At 44.5% G+C, this 17,890-nt stretch overlaps 1 pseudogene; it reads left to right on the forward strand.

Moving 5' to 3' along the window:
• Positions 1-14,026: 14,026 nt before the first annotated feature.
• Positions 14,027-14,871, forward strand: LOC147726164 (inhibitory synaptic factor 2A pseudogene; annotated as a pseudogene).
• Positions 14,872-17,890: the final 3,019 nt, after the last annotated feature.

Here is a 17,890-nt window from a genome sequence, read left to right on the forward strand (position 1 = left end):
ATGTGAAGTCACTGTGAATGGTATTATGACACAGTTGTGGGCGGATTCCTGTTCTCCTTTTACGATCATTGACAGATTTACATGGAAAAAACTGAACAGTCCAGTTTTGGTCCCCAAATATGTGGAACCGGAAGGCTATTGTGGGGACAAGCTTCCTGAGATGGGATACATTAAAGCAGATCTTTACTTTCATGGTAGACATGCAAGAAACAAAGTGTATGTAGTTGAGAAAGGGAACTTGTTATTAGATTGGATAGAGCAACGTGCGTTGAGTATGATATTAAATCCAAATCATCCACAACAAGTCCTATTGACTTAAAACAAAGATGATTGGGTTACCCAATTTCCAGCATTGTGTTGCGGGAAATTGAGTTGTCTTAAAAAATGTGAGCTTTTATGATTACGCCATGCAGTAGACTCTTGTCTATTCATGGTTTTTGGGTATCAACCTCATGAGATGTTCCAATGTAATGTTCCAATGTAATTGCTATTTCTGTATATATTCTAGGTTTCATGATTATGTCATGCAGTAGACTCTTGTCTATTCATGGTTTTTGTGTATAAACCTCATAAGATGTTCTGATGTTATTGCTACTTCTGTATATACTTTGTTTTGCTATTTCTGTATATATTTAGTTCCCGCCTTTTGTGTTATTTTTTCTCCACTGTTTGTGAAGGAAGGGGTGGTGTGTTGGGATTTGGAATGTTGGTGAGGGTGGGAGCTTGTGGGTGTTCCTGCATGGATCTTAGAATGTGGGACTATCAACAGTTGCTGCTGGTAGTTGAAGGACATCAGGCACAATAAAAGTATTGGCAAGCCTACTCGCCTATCTCCTTTTCATTGGCAATGATATATCCGGTGCCTTCAGCTATCTCTTCTGTGTAGTTTTCAAGGCTGCGCATCCACATTGTTTCTTCCTGGATTGCTTCAGAGCTGTTCCCTGTGCCAGAGTTTTGTGTGACCTTGGGGATCCTTCTGCTTCGTTGTTGCTGAACCTCTATCCAGATTTGGGGGCATAGCGCACTGTACTTGGCCCCCCGTCAAGCGCAGGCTTGGACGTGTGAGCAGCCGCCATAAGAAGCATTTGACCATCCTCGAAGCAAGTTGAGGTGGCGTGTCCAGGCACTAATCATTGCATAGACACAGAGGATCACTGTTGTCACAAGCCGAGTGACGAGTTCAGCTTCGTGTTGTCCGTTCTCAGCGCAGCCAGCGTGAATTGCTGCGTACACGTCAGACGCACAGATAGCCTTTTTGGATTGGGTCTTTGGTTTCTATCCTTCGGAGGCTGTGTTCTGTGCTCAGAAAAACGTTGCTCACTCGGTAATTTGCACAGCATAATTACTCCATATGTGGATTGGGTTTAACTGTCATCAAAGTTGTGCACTAGCTGATTGTTAGAAATGGGGGTCTTTAGTTGGCAGAGCTAGTTTCCTTTTTCCAAATAGGTACCCTTGCCTCTAGTCAAGTTAAGGGGGATACACTACTAAAATAACACCTGCTCACCCCCTTGGCAGCTTGGCAAGAGCAGACAGGCTTATCTCAGAGGTAGTGTGTGAAGCATTTGTGAACACATACAGTAATATAGTGAAAACACTACAAATGGACAGCACACAAGTTTAGAAAAATATGTAACATTTATCTAAACTAAAAGAAGACCAGTCAACAAAAATCTACAATACAGTATTAAAAATAAGGCTCTCAAAATGATAGAAATTGTTCTGTTCAATGCAAGTTGTAAATGTGACACTTTTCTCAAAAGTACCATAGATGTGTCACGCAAAGCAAACAAAATGGCCGCAGGGAAGGTGATGCGTCTGTTCCCTACACTCAGGGGAGGTGATGTGTCTGTTCTTTACTGCAGCGCAGAGGAGGTGATGTGTCGATTCCGTACTGCTTGGGGAGTTGAAGCGTCTGTTTCTTACTGTGGTCCCGAACGATGCAACAGTTTTGGCGTCTCGATGCAATGCTTCGATCTGATACAATGCATGGTTTCGTGCAGCCGCGCGGCAGGCTTGCGTCGGAATTGGTGTGGTGATCATTACACCCGCGTTGTGCAGCGATTTCTCGAGCCGCTGCAGGTGCTGCGACAGATTCTTCAGCGATGCGTCGGAAGACAAGCGAGGATGTGACACCCTTCTTCGGTGTTGCATCAATTTCCCAGCTCCCAGTGACAAACAGTCTCCAGTGTCCCTAAACAGCAGCAGGCACCTCTTTGCAGGTAGGAATTCCCAGCAAGGAAATTCAGGGGAGCTGGGGGTGAAGTCTTTGTGTCTCTGAGACTTCAGAACAGGAGGCAATCTCAGTTTCAAGCCCTTGGAGGTCTTTCTCAAGATGACGAAGCGACCAACAACGTCCTTTCTTCGGCAGCAAGCATCCACTGCAGGCCAAACCCCAGACAGCAAACAGCACAGGGGCAGTATTCCTCCTCTGCTTATCCGGCTCTTCTCCTTGGCAAAGGTTTCTCTTGATTCCCAGAAGTGATCTAAAAGTCTGGGCTCTGGCACCTCTTTTTATACACCAAAATGCTTTGTTCTCTGAAGGCAGAGAATGTCTGTTCCCAGCCACACCCAGTTCTGTGTGGCACATTGCAAGTGCACAACAACCTCCTTTGTCAGTGTGAGCCCATGTTTCGGACACACCATAGGGGGGTGGAGCCGTCATTGTGGAAGGTAGGCACAGCTGTATTCAGGTGAAGGTGATACTCCCCTAACAACTACATATGCAGACCAGGCCTAATCAGCCCAGCACTGACTCATCAGAATTTTGGAGCCACTGCCCTTCTCCCGCACCTGTCATCCAAAAGCCAGACATGCAATACTCAAACCTAGCATAGGCAAACTAGATGATTAGGCAAGAAAATACCTACCTTCTAAAAGTGTTATTTTCAAACACAGCATGTAAAATAACCCTCACTAAAAGATGCATTTTAACATTCTGAGTTCAGGCATACTAAACTTTATTTTCCTATCTTGTTCCTAGGGTCAGTTATGTTTATAAGATGTTATAAACAAACTCCCCATTCTGCCCTATGAGAATAGAAAGCCTTGCAATAGTGAAAAACGAAATTGGCAGTATTTCACTTTCAGGAAATGCCACAAACATCAGGGCATATCCTCCCTTTCACATACAGTGCACCTGCCCACAGGGATACCTTGGGCCTACCTTATGGGTGACTAATATGTAGAAAAGGGAGGGTTTAGGGACAGGCAAGTGTGTGCACTTGACAAGTCGACATGGCCATACCAGACTGCACACAGGATCTGCAATGGCAGGCCTGAGTCACATTTTACAAGCTACTTCAGTGGGTGGCACAATCAGTGCTGCAAGCCCACCAGCATAATTTGATTTACAGGGACTGGGCACACATTGTGTGCTGTATCAGGGTCTGACAAGTAAATCAAATAGCCAATCATGGGAACACTAATCCATAACACAATTTACAAAACAGAGAGAGTACACTTTAGCACTGATCAGCATTGGTAAAGTGCCCAGAGTCATAAAACCACCAATAACAGTTCAGAAAAAAATACAGGTGGAAGGCAAAAGGTTGTGGTATGACCCTGCAAAAAGGGCCAAATCCAACAGTGATGTGCACACCATACCGGTAACTTTTCTCTAATTATTTTTACCTGTACATTAACAGCCCGCTATAATCGGGGTGTGTAATAGTGCATCCGGTGATGCACTCCCCTTCCTTCTACCAACAGATTAAGAGGGAACATTTTCTACAGTCATACTTTTATAATGCGCACACATTACTTTTTATGTTATTTCATGACTTTTGTAGGGCTGTTATAGCAAGTTTCTCTTTCTGCAATTTTGTTAAGCTTGTTTTAGGAGAGTAATTTTTCGCAGGTATTGATTATTGGTCAGCAACTCACCCATGTACGGCCAACTCTGCTAGTCTGGAGACTGGCGAGAGTCACAGCCTCTGCCTGTCCTCATCGCAGCACGTAGCCGCCAACAACACTACTCTGTGCCAGGAGGTGCTACTTAATTGGCCGTGGGTTCTACTTAATTGGCTGCTGCGCGGGACCCGCTTTCACACCGTGTCAACTCCCTGCTGGTCCGGAGACCGGGGAGAGTCACCGCCTCTGCCTGCCCTCCTTGGGGCATGTAGCTGCCAACGTCACTAGTCTGGGCCAAGAGGCGCTCCTTAACACCTTAGCTGCGTGTAAACATTTCTCCCCAGTGCTGCGCTGTCCATTAGAACTAGTGCTGAATGGACGTTCAATGGTCGTGCGCAGCACTTGGGAGGTAGAGCTGCTGACGACCATTGGCCGTCAGCAGCACTTAAGGGGTTAATTGCCCGTGGGCTACCGCAGCAAGAGACGCACGCAGGTGTGCCCAGGCCACGTCCGGGTGAAGCCTGGGCCAAGGGCTTGCCCATAAGAGCCTGAAGGAGGCTGAACGGTGGTTGTTCATGTGGTCTTTTCATCTGGCAACATCATTCTAGCAACAGTGTACTTTGGTGTTTTGTCGTAGCCCATTGATGAACCTTAGCCAAGTAAGTCTCTGGTGGCCTTTGATTGTACTTGGTGGTTGCCGTTTTACTTTGTGACGTTGACTTGGCTCCTAAATGGCCAAACTGAAGCAAATGGGTGATAGGAAGTGTACACCGAGGTCTCTCCAAAATTCCACTTTGGTCTGCTTTTTGACACGTGCTGCTAGAGCCCTGGATAAAGAAATTCTAGGGGTTGAATGTTGATTGTCCAAGGAGGGTGGTTCGGTAGTTGCCCCGAACTCAGATCAAATCCTGAATAGAATGCCAGGGGACACAGAAAAGGAAATACTGGCTAGCACAATGTCAGTAGACGATCTTGTAACCCCTGCAGACCACTCATCTCTACCCATTTCAACCTGACCTATGATAAGTGAACTGCCAGCCAAGAAAAAGGGGAAAATAAAAAATCAGGAACCTCTGTCAGGAACAAGTACTAAAGCAAAAAACAAAATCAAGGGACTGCGACATTGACACTCAAAATATAACTATGTCAGAACCCAACCCTATGTCGTCAGTCTCTAAAGCCCTAACAGAGCAAGATATAGGGACATTAGTCATGCACCTTGATAACCTACATGTAAAAACAAACTGGAAAAAAGTGTGGGTGTTGTAGAAAATAATGTAGATAACCTGCTGGGTGGGGCTGGATAAGCAGAGTCTTGAAGTTCTGATTACCCTTATTGGGGGTTGGTGGGGTTTGAATCCGTTAGACAGCCTAATGTGGTAGCCATTGTAAAATTACTCAACCTCCTTTGGCAAATATTCAAGGGAAAATGCAAGTGTCTTCTGGGGAAGGTACATCCCAAGGCATGTCTGTGTGAGGCAAACAGACCATCGAATCGTGGGAGAAAAATTGGGAAGGTGTCCTAAAGTATGTCTAGCGACATATAGTGTCAATGATCCTGTATGTATTGGTCAGCCAAATGTGGTAATGCATTAAGCACCAATCCTGGCTCCACCTCCACCTGAGACAAAATTGGATCTTTCACCAGAATGTTGCCCTTAGGTTGCGATATTTAACGAATATCTTCCCACTACAGAGTAATACAGTGGAAACTACGAGTCAATTGAAAAATAAGGTCTGCCATTGGCTATCCTTTAACTCTGACTTCACTAATACTAACTATGGTGAAGAGTGAGCTGGATTGGTCTTCTGTGTAAGTCCATCTGTGGAAATTGTGTAATAATACATTGTAGGTCACCTGCCCCTAATGGAAAACTGATTAGAGGTTGAGAGGAAAATCTGGGAGCGAACATATCAAAAGGATTGGTATTATGCCCTTGGGTTTCTTTTACAGGCATCTTAAACCCCATGGTAAGTCCAGCAGCGTATATATGAATGCATCTTTCTTTCCTCAGTTATAAAGGGAACATTTCTCCATTGAAACTAGAAATAGATACCATGCGCTCTCTGGGTTGGAAAACCCTGATTGGCTAAAGCCAAGCTGTTGAAATCTGTTGCCATACAATGAAGCGGTTATCGCTGTGATCTCAAGAAGGGACATAACTATAAGCAACCCGAGTATTAGAGAGAACAGGAAATTAGTTACATAATGGCCAGTGTGTAGCTCATTGTGAACGTATAGGAGAAAACCGTATAGAAGGACCACAGACGCATGTAAGAGCTTATCTCTTATATTATCTCTTATATTAAAGATTGGAAAGGGCATGGAGGAAGGATTACAACTCAGAGAAAAAACAGAAATATAAAGAAGCCTTAAAAACATACCAAACAGAAATCAAAAAAGCTCAGGCACAATTCTATGAGTAGAAAGTTAACCTGGCATCCATTGCACCTAGGGAAATCGCTAGAATTGCTAACAAACTATCTATATGTCCCCAGCCAGAAAGGCCCTCATAATCAGCCACTCAGAGATGTTGGGAATTGCAGAGTTTTTTAACACCAAAATCCTTATCATCTACAACTCCTTCCCCCCACCGCAGCAAACGGAAGACCCAAGCACCAAATTGGACAATGACACAAAGGCAGCAAACCATGTGAGCCACTTCCCAGTACTTAACACGTCCACCCACATCACGCTCTTCACAAAAGTTAAATCTGGTTACCCTTGTGACCCAGCTCTGGCACATCTGCTGCATAAGGTAAAGGAATCCATTCTCCCCACACTATTGGAAGTCCTCAACCTGTCCCTGACCACCGCAACAGTACCATCAAGCTGGAAACATGCCATGGTCAAAGCACTTTTGATAAAGCCCAACTTAAACCCATAAATATGGAGTAACTACCGTCCAGTATCCCTGCTCCTCCTGGTCAGCAAGATTCTGGAAAAACTTGTAAACACCTCTCTCTAACTACCTTGAAACCCATAACATTCTGGACACCTCCCAGACAGGTTTTTTCCCAAACACGGCACAGAGGCAGCCATGATAACAGTAACTGAGGAATCAAGGAAAATCGACCTGGGGGGCTCAGTGGCACTCATCCTATTGGATCTGAGTGCCGCATTAGACACAGTACATCATGGCACTGTACTAGACAGACTCAAGGAGGTGGGAGTGACAGGAAATGCTTTTACCTGGATCAAATCCTTCTTAACCACCTTGACGCTCATGACGAGCTCAGCTCATCATGAGTTAAGCCTGTCGTACGCTCATGACGAGCTGAGCTCGTCATGAACCGCAGGTTTTTTAAAAACTCAGCGCACAGCGGGAAAATGCGTAGCGTGCATGGGGTTAACAGACAGATCATTTCAAGTGTTTGAAGGCAATAATACCTCAAGGAAGATCCCACTCACCTGTGGGTTGCCTCAGGGGTCCTCACTGAGCCCGACCCTATTCAATGTGTATGTGAGACCCCTTGCCGATCTAGTTACCCCATTTGGAGCCCAGATAGTAACATACGCCAACAACACCCAACTGGTGGTAGCCCTCAACCACCCAGATGGCAGCACAATTGACCTGGAAGAATGTCTGACTAAAGTGGCTATCTGAATGGATTAGGCTTACCTGAAGCTTAACGGGGACAAGACCGAACTTATGATCCTCTGTAACACAGCCAGGGGCCCCTCGGACTTAAGATAGCCAGCATGCTTCGGACCAATCCCCGAACCCAAGGAAAAGATAAAGAGCCTTGGAATCTGGCTGGATAAGTCACTAAAACTGGACCACCAAGCGGTACAAGTGGCAGCTACATGCTTTGGCATACTAAGGCAACTTAGGAAAATTCTACCACTTCTCCCAGACACTGCATGTAGAACAATGGTACAAGCCCTATACTTCCCCCGATTAGACTACTGCAATGCGCTCTGTCTGGGCACCCCTAACGCCGTAATGAGAAAACATCAAGTTGCACAGAACTACGCAGCTAGACTACTATACAACATCCCCAGAAAACAATCAGCCAAGCCAGTACTGAGTTCTTTGCAATGGCTCCCCATATCCAACGTGTTAGCTTCAAATCACTCTGCATTGCACACAAGACCCTCTGGGACACAGGCCCAAAAATTCTTTCCACCCAGGTCTCTTTTCATCGCCCTCGGCGCAATTTGAGATCTGCCAATCTGTTCCTAGCCAAGGTACCAATGATTAGGGCCTCTGGCGGCGCTGACTGAGTCCCAGGGCGCCGGATTGTTTCATACGCCGATGATACCCAGCTCCTCTTCTCCTGTGATAAGAACTCGGAGTTCAACTGTGAAAGTATCAGGGGTTGTCTTGGGGCTGTCTTCGAGTGGTTTCAACTTAATAACCTCAAGTGCAATTCTCATAAATCAGAGGTGCTTTTCTTCTGCTGCCCTCCCGATTCGGGCTGGAAGTCCTGGTGGCCAGATGCCATGTTTCCACCTTTGGCCGCCACCTCTGTGGCCAAAAACCTTGGGGTGAAAGTAGACAGTAGTCTCACGTTAAAACCTCAGATCCTTGGCCTCGTTGGTCAGTGCTTTGGTCTCCTTAAAATGCTCAGAAAGTTCCTGCCATTACTATCCTTTGCCTATAGAAGAACTACTGTCCAAGCACTGATAGGCTCACGCCTGGATTATGTCAATGTGTTATATCTTAGCCTTCTGGAATTCCTGATATCGCGTATGCAAACTGTGCAGAATTCTGTCGGTCTTCGTCGGAGATCCAGTGCGAGAGACCTCTTAAAGGCCCTACATTGGCTTCCAGTTCTGAAGCGTATCATTTACAAGGTGCTCACTCTAGCATTCAAAGCTCTTCATGGCACAGGTGCCAAATATATTAGGAAAAGACTGAACTTTTATTTGCCTTCTCGGTCGCTCAGGTCATCTTCATTGGCCTTGGTTTCCGTCCCGGCAATAAAACGAGTGCGCATCGGAGGTCGTTCCTTCAGAAGTTTGGCGCCACACCTGTGGAATGCTTTGCCTCTGTCCTTGCGAAAGAACGTCAATCTCTTAGCTTTTAGGAAAGACCTTAAGACTTGGCTTTTTGTACAGTAGGTTTGCCATCTCCTCCCACTCCGTTCCTCCTTGGAGTCTAAAGCGCCAGGACACTCTTCGGAGTAGCAGAGCGCTATACAAGTCATATATTAACATAACATAACATACCAAGAACAGGGGGACGTATGTTTTCGTACAATGCAGCCACTCTGTGGAACACACTTCCCCAGCAACTTAGATCCACACCACAGCACCTCGCTTTCAGGAAACAACTAAAAACATGGCTCTTCCAGAAGCGGCAGTAGAACAGGATTGTGTAATGCCTTTGCAATCGGAGCTGGGATGCCTAAGGGTAGCCATGCGCTATATCAAGAATCAATTTAATAATAATAATAATCTTATGGAACAATGCGGGATTAAAATCAAAATTAAATGTCATATTTGTCTTCTGCATGAGACCTGGACAACCGTGTAGTATCACAGCGTGGGGTATACCACTTTTAGCATTGAAGCTAGACATTCGATAGCTGGCACACCTGCAGGAGGATTGCTAATTTGGGTTAAGACAACATTAAGTTGTAAAATAAAATGGCTAAATATAGAATCACAGGAAGTCCTAGGCTTTGATATTATCTCATCAAAAGGAAACAGACACTTGAGGTTAATTAATCTTTATAACCGGTTCAGTAGTCCCCATAAGTACTCGGACCCTTTATTAAAACGGATCAAATTTCTTGAAAGTTCATGTAAAAAATATTATCTTATTGTAGACGATGATTTTAATACGACCCATGAATCTATTGACCATATTCAAGATCTGGTACAGGAGAAAGAGCAGCCAGAGGTAATAATAAGCTTCAAATACAGGCACTGAAAATAATGACAAAGGATGGTCAGCAAGTATTATCTAAATCAAATTTCAAAGCTTTATTCAACAGCTTGTCATAAAAGGGGTTGTACATCCTGACACTACACTATAAATACTACTAAGTTAAATTCATTATTTTAAAAACTCATTAAAACATAATGCTGTCACATTCCAGATTAAAAACAATGTATACAGAATAATTAAAATAATTCAATAAGACATGAATTTATAAAGTTGATCTGGCATCAAGCGGTGTAATAAAATTCATTGGGCAGCATCTGGGAGCTGCCAAGTGCGGGTGCGTATAGTCCAGGCCCACCCTAAGAATTTTGCAACAGCGATCGCCACACAGGGTGTACAATCTGATTCCAGTACTCTTAACGCCTCTATGTACCTACGTGTTCCTAGATTTAAACACACAGATTTTATCCACTTACGACGGGGGCTTACGTAAAGGGGACATACAAACAGCAGATGAGGAATGTTCTCAATCAAGTCTTTACAGTAGTGGCATTTGTCATCCTGAGTTGCTGACCATTTATAAGTAATTATCTTTTACACTTACCTAAGCCTGTAATGGGCGGACATCCTCAGATTTATAGAGCCTAAAACTATGTTTAAAAGGGGCAGCATCAAGAGTAGAATTGATTTTATCATGGTGGATCTCGATTTATGATCTAATATTCATGATACGACTGTCCTGGATAGAGAGGACAGTGATCACAACGCATTGTTTTTGGAGTTATCTGGTATTATCCTCCCGCAACTCTAAAAAAGCCTAGTAACAGCTCCAATTATCACATCTAATAATAAAAGGAGAATAAAATGGAAACAGATAATTTCTGTGGAGGCGCTTCTACCGATAATTTACAAAGAGGTGGCTGAGGCCCTAGTTGTATTGGGAAATCAGGATTCAAACAAAGATACCACTTTGTCTACTTTTCTGCACCTATCCTCTAACATAAAGGCTATTGTTAGTAGACATTGCAACACAAAAATATCCATGATAAAGCTGCTCCATGGTATAATGAAGACTACAGGCGAAATAAAATAGCTCTATCCAGGGCAGTCCAAAAAAAGGAATAAGGGTCGATATAATCAATTTAAGAAGAGCCTATTAGAGAATACAGGGTGAGGCCAAAAGAAAAGAGCCTGGGAGGAAGAAAACTGGTGCATTTTAGTAGAGGCATCAAGAACGAAGGACTCTCAGACATTTTGGCATTCACTATCTAAAGGGCTTAAACAGCCAGTTAGTGAAATGGATTTTTGCTTACAACCCCAAGTGTTGGAAGAGCATTTTAAGAGCTTGTTCTCAGGGGAAGTGCCCATGTTGGAGGATGATACAGCTGTGACTGGCTGGGATCCCCTTACAGAGCACTGTGTGAAAGAAGTACACTTTCATCAGAGGAGACAGTTAATACGATTTCTTCACTGCAGTCTGGGAAGGCTCCTGGGCTAGATAGGCTACTAGGCGACTTATTTGAATTTTGAATTTGAAGGGATTTATATAGCGCTCATACACCTAGCGGTTTCTTGGCGCTTAAATGGCAACTGCTACACGGGGAGTAGGAGAGTTAGGGAAGGTGACCATTCAAGATGGGAAAGCTTGGGTAAAGAGGAAGGTCTTGAGGTTTCTGCGAAAGAGGGGGTACTGGGTGCAGGTTCTGAGAGAAAATGGGAGAGAATTCCAGAAAGCTGGACCAGCGGTTGCAAACTTGGAACCACCCCACTTCTTCCGTTTGAAACGGGGGACCACAAGAAGGTGGTGAGAAGAGGATCGGAGATCTCGTGAGGGAGTGTAGTTTTGGATGGCCGAGTTGATGAAAGAGGGGGCGGAGACGGTCCGGGCTTTAAAGATGGTGCAGCCGAGCTTGAATAAGGCGCGCTGCCGGACAGGGAGCCAGTGCAAGAAGAAGAGGAGGGGAGTTACATGATGTGATTTTGATAGGTTAAAAACCAGCCGAGCGGCCTGGTTTTGAACCAGTTGAAGACGCCTCATAAGATAGTCGGGCATACCATGGTAGAGGACGTTGCCATAGTCTAGGCGGGATGTTACCATGGCCAGGAGTATTAATTTGAGCACGTCGGGGGCGAAGAATCGTGAGACTCTGCGAATTGTCCTGAGGGAGAGGAAGGCTGAGGATACAACTGCAGAGACTTGAGAGTGTAGGGAGAGTTGATTATTGATTTTGAACCCAAGGGTTTTGTCGGAAGAGACAGGAATGGGTGGGGGACCTAAAGAAGGGGGCCAAAAGGAAGAGGACCAAGGACTGGAGCAACCACCTGTCAACACCAACTCCGTTTTATCGGGATTGAGTTTCAGGTGGTTGAAATTCATCCAGTCCTGAATGAAGGTCATGATGGACTGAACATTAGACATGGACTCGGGGGAAGAGGAGAGGGAAAAAATGAGCTGGAGATCATCTGCGTAGTTGTACACAGAGACCTCCAGTTGCTGTAAAGCAAAGATGAGGGGGGCGATGTAAAGGTTAAATAAAAGGGGGGACAAAGAGGAACCCTGGGGGACCCCGCACTGGATGGGTTGAAATTCAGCAGAAAACTCTCCCAAGCGAACCGCCTGAGTCCGGCCGCTCAAAAAGGAGGATAACCATAACAGGGCTGTTCCTCCGATTCCCGCCGCCTCGACACGTGAAAGTAAGATGGTATGGTCCACTGTGTCGAATGCGGCGGAAAGATCTAAGAGGATCAGGGCCTGATGTTGATTGGTATCCATTCCCTGTCGTAGGTTATCCAGAACCGATGTTATCACGGACTCAGTTGAGTGGGCTGGGCGGAAACCGGCCTGTCTCGGGGCCAAAACACCATGTCTCTCTACAAACTCACTCAAGGTTTTTACCACGTGTCGTTCCAATACCTTTGCCAGGAAAGGCAAAAGGGAGATGGGGCGGTAGTTGACTGAATCCGAGGGATCCGCTCCAGGTTTTTTTAGGATCGGAACGATCACTGCCGATTTGAGTGCAGGGGTAACAATGCCCTAAGCCAGCGAGCTGTTAAAGAGCGCTAAAGGTGGTGAAGGGCAGTGGGTGTAGATCTGCTTTAAGATGTAGGCAGGGCAGGGGTCCATCGGGGAACCGGATTTGACCAACGGAAGGATGGAGAGAAATGAATCAGTCGAGAGGGGGGGGAATGAGTCCAGGTGTGCAGTGGCCGGAGGACGGCGGGGGTCAGTGAATGCCAGGGATGGGGGAGGAATTTTAGTTTTGATTTTGCTGATTTTGTCAAGGAAGAAATGATTGAGGGATACAGCTCAAAACCTAGTTTATGAGGCCCTTTACTCCATTTAGTATTTTCTGGAAATGCGCTGAAATACTTCCTATATTTAACAAGCATTAGCATAGCCAATAGGTCTCACCTTTGGGACCTTATAAGTGCTTAGCCATGCAACAGTTGATGTTGTTGCACAAAGGATATTGTGCTGCATAACTAAATACTTATAAGGTCCCAATAGCGAGACCTATTGGCTATGCCAATGCTTGTTGAAAGTAGGTTATCCGTTTGGGCCAAATGAATGCTCAAACATAGGTATTAGGCACACAATGTTATATTTTAAAATAAACCATTCGATGGGGTTGGGACAATGTCACTACCGCTTGCAAAAATTTAGAAGCTGAGCTGAAATGTTCTACTTCATGCCACCAAAAAGACTAGTGGTATAAGAACGCATTTTGTATCTTATTATTAATACTGATTACTTTAGTCATTGAGCATGTGAAATAGGTTAACCAACAGAAAGGCAAGCATGCATGCAGAGGTTTTCGATTTAGAGAGAGAGTAGACCAAAAGAACTTGCGGAAAAGTTGAATTTCATGTTGGTTATTTGGAGACTTGTTTAAAAGACCGTAAGTAACTTTCCTTCTCCTTAGATATGGTTATACAAGCAAAGTTGACATAATTTGTATCTGTACTCTCGATCTCCGTGAACCTGAGGACATTATTTTCAGCTTTTAAGCTAATAATGATCTCAGATTACATCAATCAACCAAACCTCCTGCAAGCTGCCTGGAACTACAAGCATTAAGGTAACAGTAGACCACAATAGTACTTCGCTTATCTGGATAGGTGAGCATGCATTTTACCAGTGTGTTAGCTAAGTCCTTTCTTTAGAGCCTTTACCAGCAATTGCTGTTATGTGTGCTTCTTCAGTATATTCAGTGATATTCACCTGCCAAGTGGGTCAGTGGGTGCATCTCCCAATCATTGCCTCACCAGCCGAGTGTAAATGAAATTCTGTACAAAGATGCTTGACCTAGCACTAGGTAGAATGCAAGCACTATGACATGGTGCGCCCTCTGCATGGTGCGCCCTCTGAAAGTGACGTTTAACCAGCTGTTTCACTAGTCTTGAAGATGAAATATGTATTAGACCCCAAACGGCATGTTAAAAAAAGGAATGAAGCCCTACATGTGTGATTTAAAGACAGCTGTGAGACCCAGAATGAACAACTATCCGCGCTGCAGCAAACAGACAAAAAAGATTCCAAGACCATAACGTACAACACAGCTTATCGTAAATACATGACCGTAGCGGCGCGAAGGTCAATACCAAATGTTACCCAGAGCACAGGACTTCAAACTTTGCCCGACCTTAAAAAACGCTTTCATACTTTTCCTCTGGACAGAAAGAAAGGGAACTTTCTGTCGAAACCTTTAAAAATCAGAACAATGGCTTTCTAATAGACATTAAATATAAAAAAGTGTGCGCTAGCTCAGGGGAGACCTCTGAATTCAGAAAGGTGACTGATCAAAGGACACAAGGGCTGGCTTCAAACATTAATACATTCATGGATGTTGTGTATCAGCCTTCCTCTGGCAACTTTTTAGAGGTGAGTAAAAGCATTGATTTGCACAGTTGTACTGAAGAACCCCCTTCCCTTCAGAATTCGTCAAGCTCTACTTGAGAGGAGTCTGACTGCCAGCTGCTGGAGAAAGCAAAACACGACACAGGGCCACTGGGTAATGAGGGAGCCACTCAATCAGCACACTGGAGAGTCTTTCAGAAGGAAGAAGTCAGAGTGTATCTGCCTGCAGTTGGCTCTCATGCTGCATACCCGGGCCTGTTGGAAATGAAACTGACCAAAACAGACGGGGAGAAGGGAGGGGGGAGAGCGAGCAGAGGAGCATGATTCACAGCAATCTAAATGAAAACAAACAAAAAATGAAGCTGACGAGAAGAGAGGGGGAGAAGGGAGGGGTAGTGCAAGCAAAGGAGCATGAATAAAGCTGACGAGAAGAGCGGGGGAGAAGGGTGGAGGTAGTGCAAGCAGAGGAGCATAAATAAAGCTGAAGAGAAGAGAGGGGGAGAAGGGTGGGGGTAGTGCAAGCAGAGTAGCCTGAATAAAGCAGACGAGAAGGGAGGGGGAGAAGGGTGGGGTAGTGCAAACAGAGGGGCATGAATGAAGCTGACCAGGAGGGAGGGGGAAAGGGAGGTGGTAGTTCAAGCAGAGGAGCCATTACAGAAAGCCAGATGGCAGCTGTGCATGTGCACGCCATCGTGAACGCAAGCTGGAGGCCAGCAAAAGTCTGTGGTTAGCACTTTCAAAAGCCACTCACTAAATTTCTCGCAGAGCATCACATGCGCTGGCTCAGCAAGACCTAAAAAGGGCGACAAGGGAGACCCGGGAAACTATAGGCCTAGCAGCGTATGACGGACCCCCTCAGTCATTTACCCCAAATGCCTTCAAGATGCACTCAGTATCCAGCATGCGATGTTACCTCGCAAAACTTTAGCAAGTAAGTCATTGCAACGACTTGCTTTAGGGGGGGTGTATGTATATATAGGTATATGTAGTTGAAGATTTTTGTAAAAGAAAAGATGTTTTGCCAGCTGAGAATGATCCTCTTCTCCTATCATGCAGTAACACTGGTAAGCACCTTCTTATGCACTACTGTCATTGATGAGGTTACATTACTAGAGTAATGTAGTCTGAATAAGTAGATGATAACAGGAAGTAGAAGAGTTCAGTTCTTCGGTTATCTGGGGGATTGTTTCTCTGTATTTCTATCCATACCTCTCTTCATGTTCTTCCTGGTAACCCCTTAATTTAATTTAATATTAACTTTACAAGTCAATTATTTTTCCCATGCGCTCCCACTCCAGCCATCAGCCCCCCTTTCCTCCTATCTGCCCAGCTCGGTTTTTCCTCCATCCGCTACCTCTGTGTGCCCATGTATCTGTGCCCTCAATCTTTCCCTCGAGGAATAAACATCAATTATATTTTATGGAATTCACATTTTAGAAAAGGCCTAATTTGGACATAAACCAGCTTTCCAGATGAGGCCTTTCCAATAAACATTGGCAATATAGTACACACACTTCAAACCCTCACTTAAATTATATTACATTATATATCAAATGACTAGAAATCCCAAATTGCTTTCGGTCTAAATATATATTTCAGCTAGATTCAAATATAAATTATTTGCATATGCTGGCATTTTACATGAAATTGCAAAAATTGCAAAAAGTCAATGTCGTTAAGAAAATATTGCCTTGCACCACTCCATCTTTCGATGCATTTAGCTGACAATATAAAACCAAGCAATTTGTTCCTGCAGTGCCCTGTAATCCTGGAACATAGCTCAGTGGGTTAACAACGCTACAGCTGTAATCATAAGAAGGGCTCTCAGCAGGAGCCATGGCTTCTGTTCGTGAAGTGAATGAACTGGAGGGAAAATTAAATCTGTGAAAGAGAGATCTATAAAATTGAATTGAGAAAGCACAGTGGAATTCAACTGTTACTGTGTTTTTTTTTTTAAAATGTAGGTCGTAAAAGCAGATTTCTTATGATCATGAGTTTAACTTCTGGACTGGGGCCGCCTGGGGTGGGGAGTTGATGAGTCGGATCTGTTATCCCTCTATTCATATTGCAGCATCAAGTTTGCACAGCATCTGCAATGCACCTTGGGCAATTCTACAAGAGTTGGCCAAAAGAAAATGATGTCTCATGAATATTCATGATGTCGGGTTCATTCTGCGAGCCTTGTGACCAGCTGAGAATGCAGAAATAGGAGCCAGCAAGGATAACTGGACTTCAGTCTTTCCACAGGCAAATACTTCCCCTGCCACCAGCCTCGCAACTCAAACAGACAGGGTTTGCAATGCCAAAAAAAAACATGGCATTGTGGGCGAGATGTGTGAAGATTAGGAATAGCAATTACCAAAAACCAATTTTTGTAGACCGTTATTTGGTGATTGCTGTTACCAATGTACAAAAGTTAAGTGTGGCCCATTGGCAAATTTGTTGTGCATTGCAAATTGACCTATCTCATGGATATTAATGAGGTAGAAGTCGCTGCCATCACAGGGATGGTGGCCTTCATGTCTGGCTTTTTAATCACGCTATTATTATTTCTAATTTAATGCAGCCCATTTTCCTGAAAGGACTATAGGATGCATTTAAAAATAAAAATTGAAGTTCTATTCACATTTTTTAAGAGCAGGCAGAGGCCCATGGAACCACCACTACCTGCTCTTAAAAATAATTTTGTAAACATTCACAAAGGGGAAGTGGTCCTCTTCCCATTTGCAAATGGGTTGCCATCAACTTTGAGTTGGTGGCAAAATGCTAATTTTTTGCAACCTCATTTCTGTCGCAAAATATTCATACAGCCTATTCTGAATTAGTGTTTGAAAGGGACTCCCTGAACACGCCCCTTCCAAATACCGAATCAGTTTGTATTCGCAATTCCAAATTGCAATTTGGTAAAATGCTACCGAATCGCAGTTTGCGTTTAATACATACCAAAATGCCCGTAGATCTAGCCCTAGGTGCCCCGCTGCCCTTGATCCCCCAGCTGACAGATAGCTCCCACTGGGCAATGGATACTGAATAACAAAGGAAGTTAGTTAACTTCATACATTTTAACACAATAAAAGGCCCAGCAAATCAGTGATACATTGCCAAGTAAAGCGGAATGTCGCTTTTTCAAGCCCTTTTCACCAAAGGAATCTCAATTCTCCTACTGTGAGTCACAAAGACTATTTCAACTCGGTCTGTCATAAAAAATACATGACAATTGGTTTTCTATCCTCACAAACCATGGCACTTTGCACAGGCAGGGGCGTAATGCAGGCCCCTACAGCCCCTGGGCTCCAGAAGGGAGGGAGCAACCCTTGATGGGTACCCAACTTACCCCAAGCCA

Source organism: Lissotriton vulgaris, chromosome 3_1 (assembly GCF_964263255.1).
Source record: "Lissotriton vulgaris chromosome 3_1, aLisVul1.2, whole genome shotgun sequence".
Lineage (NCBI taxonomy): Eukaryota > Metazoa > Chordata > Amphibia > Caudata > Salamandridae > Lissotriton > Lissotriton vulgaris.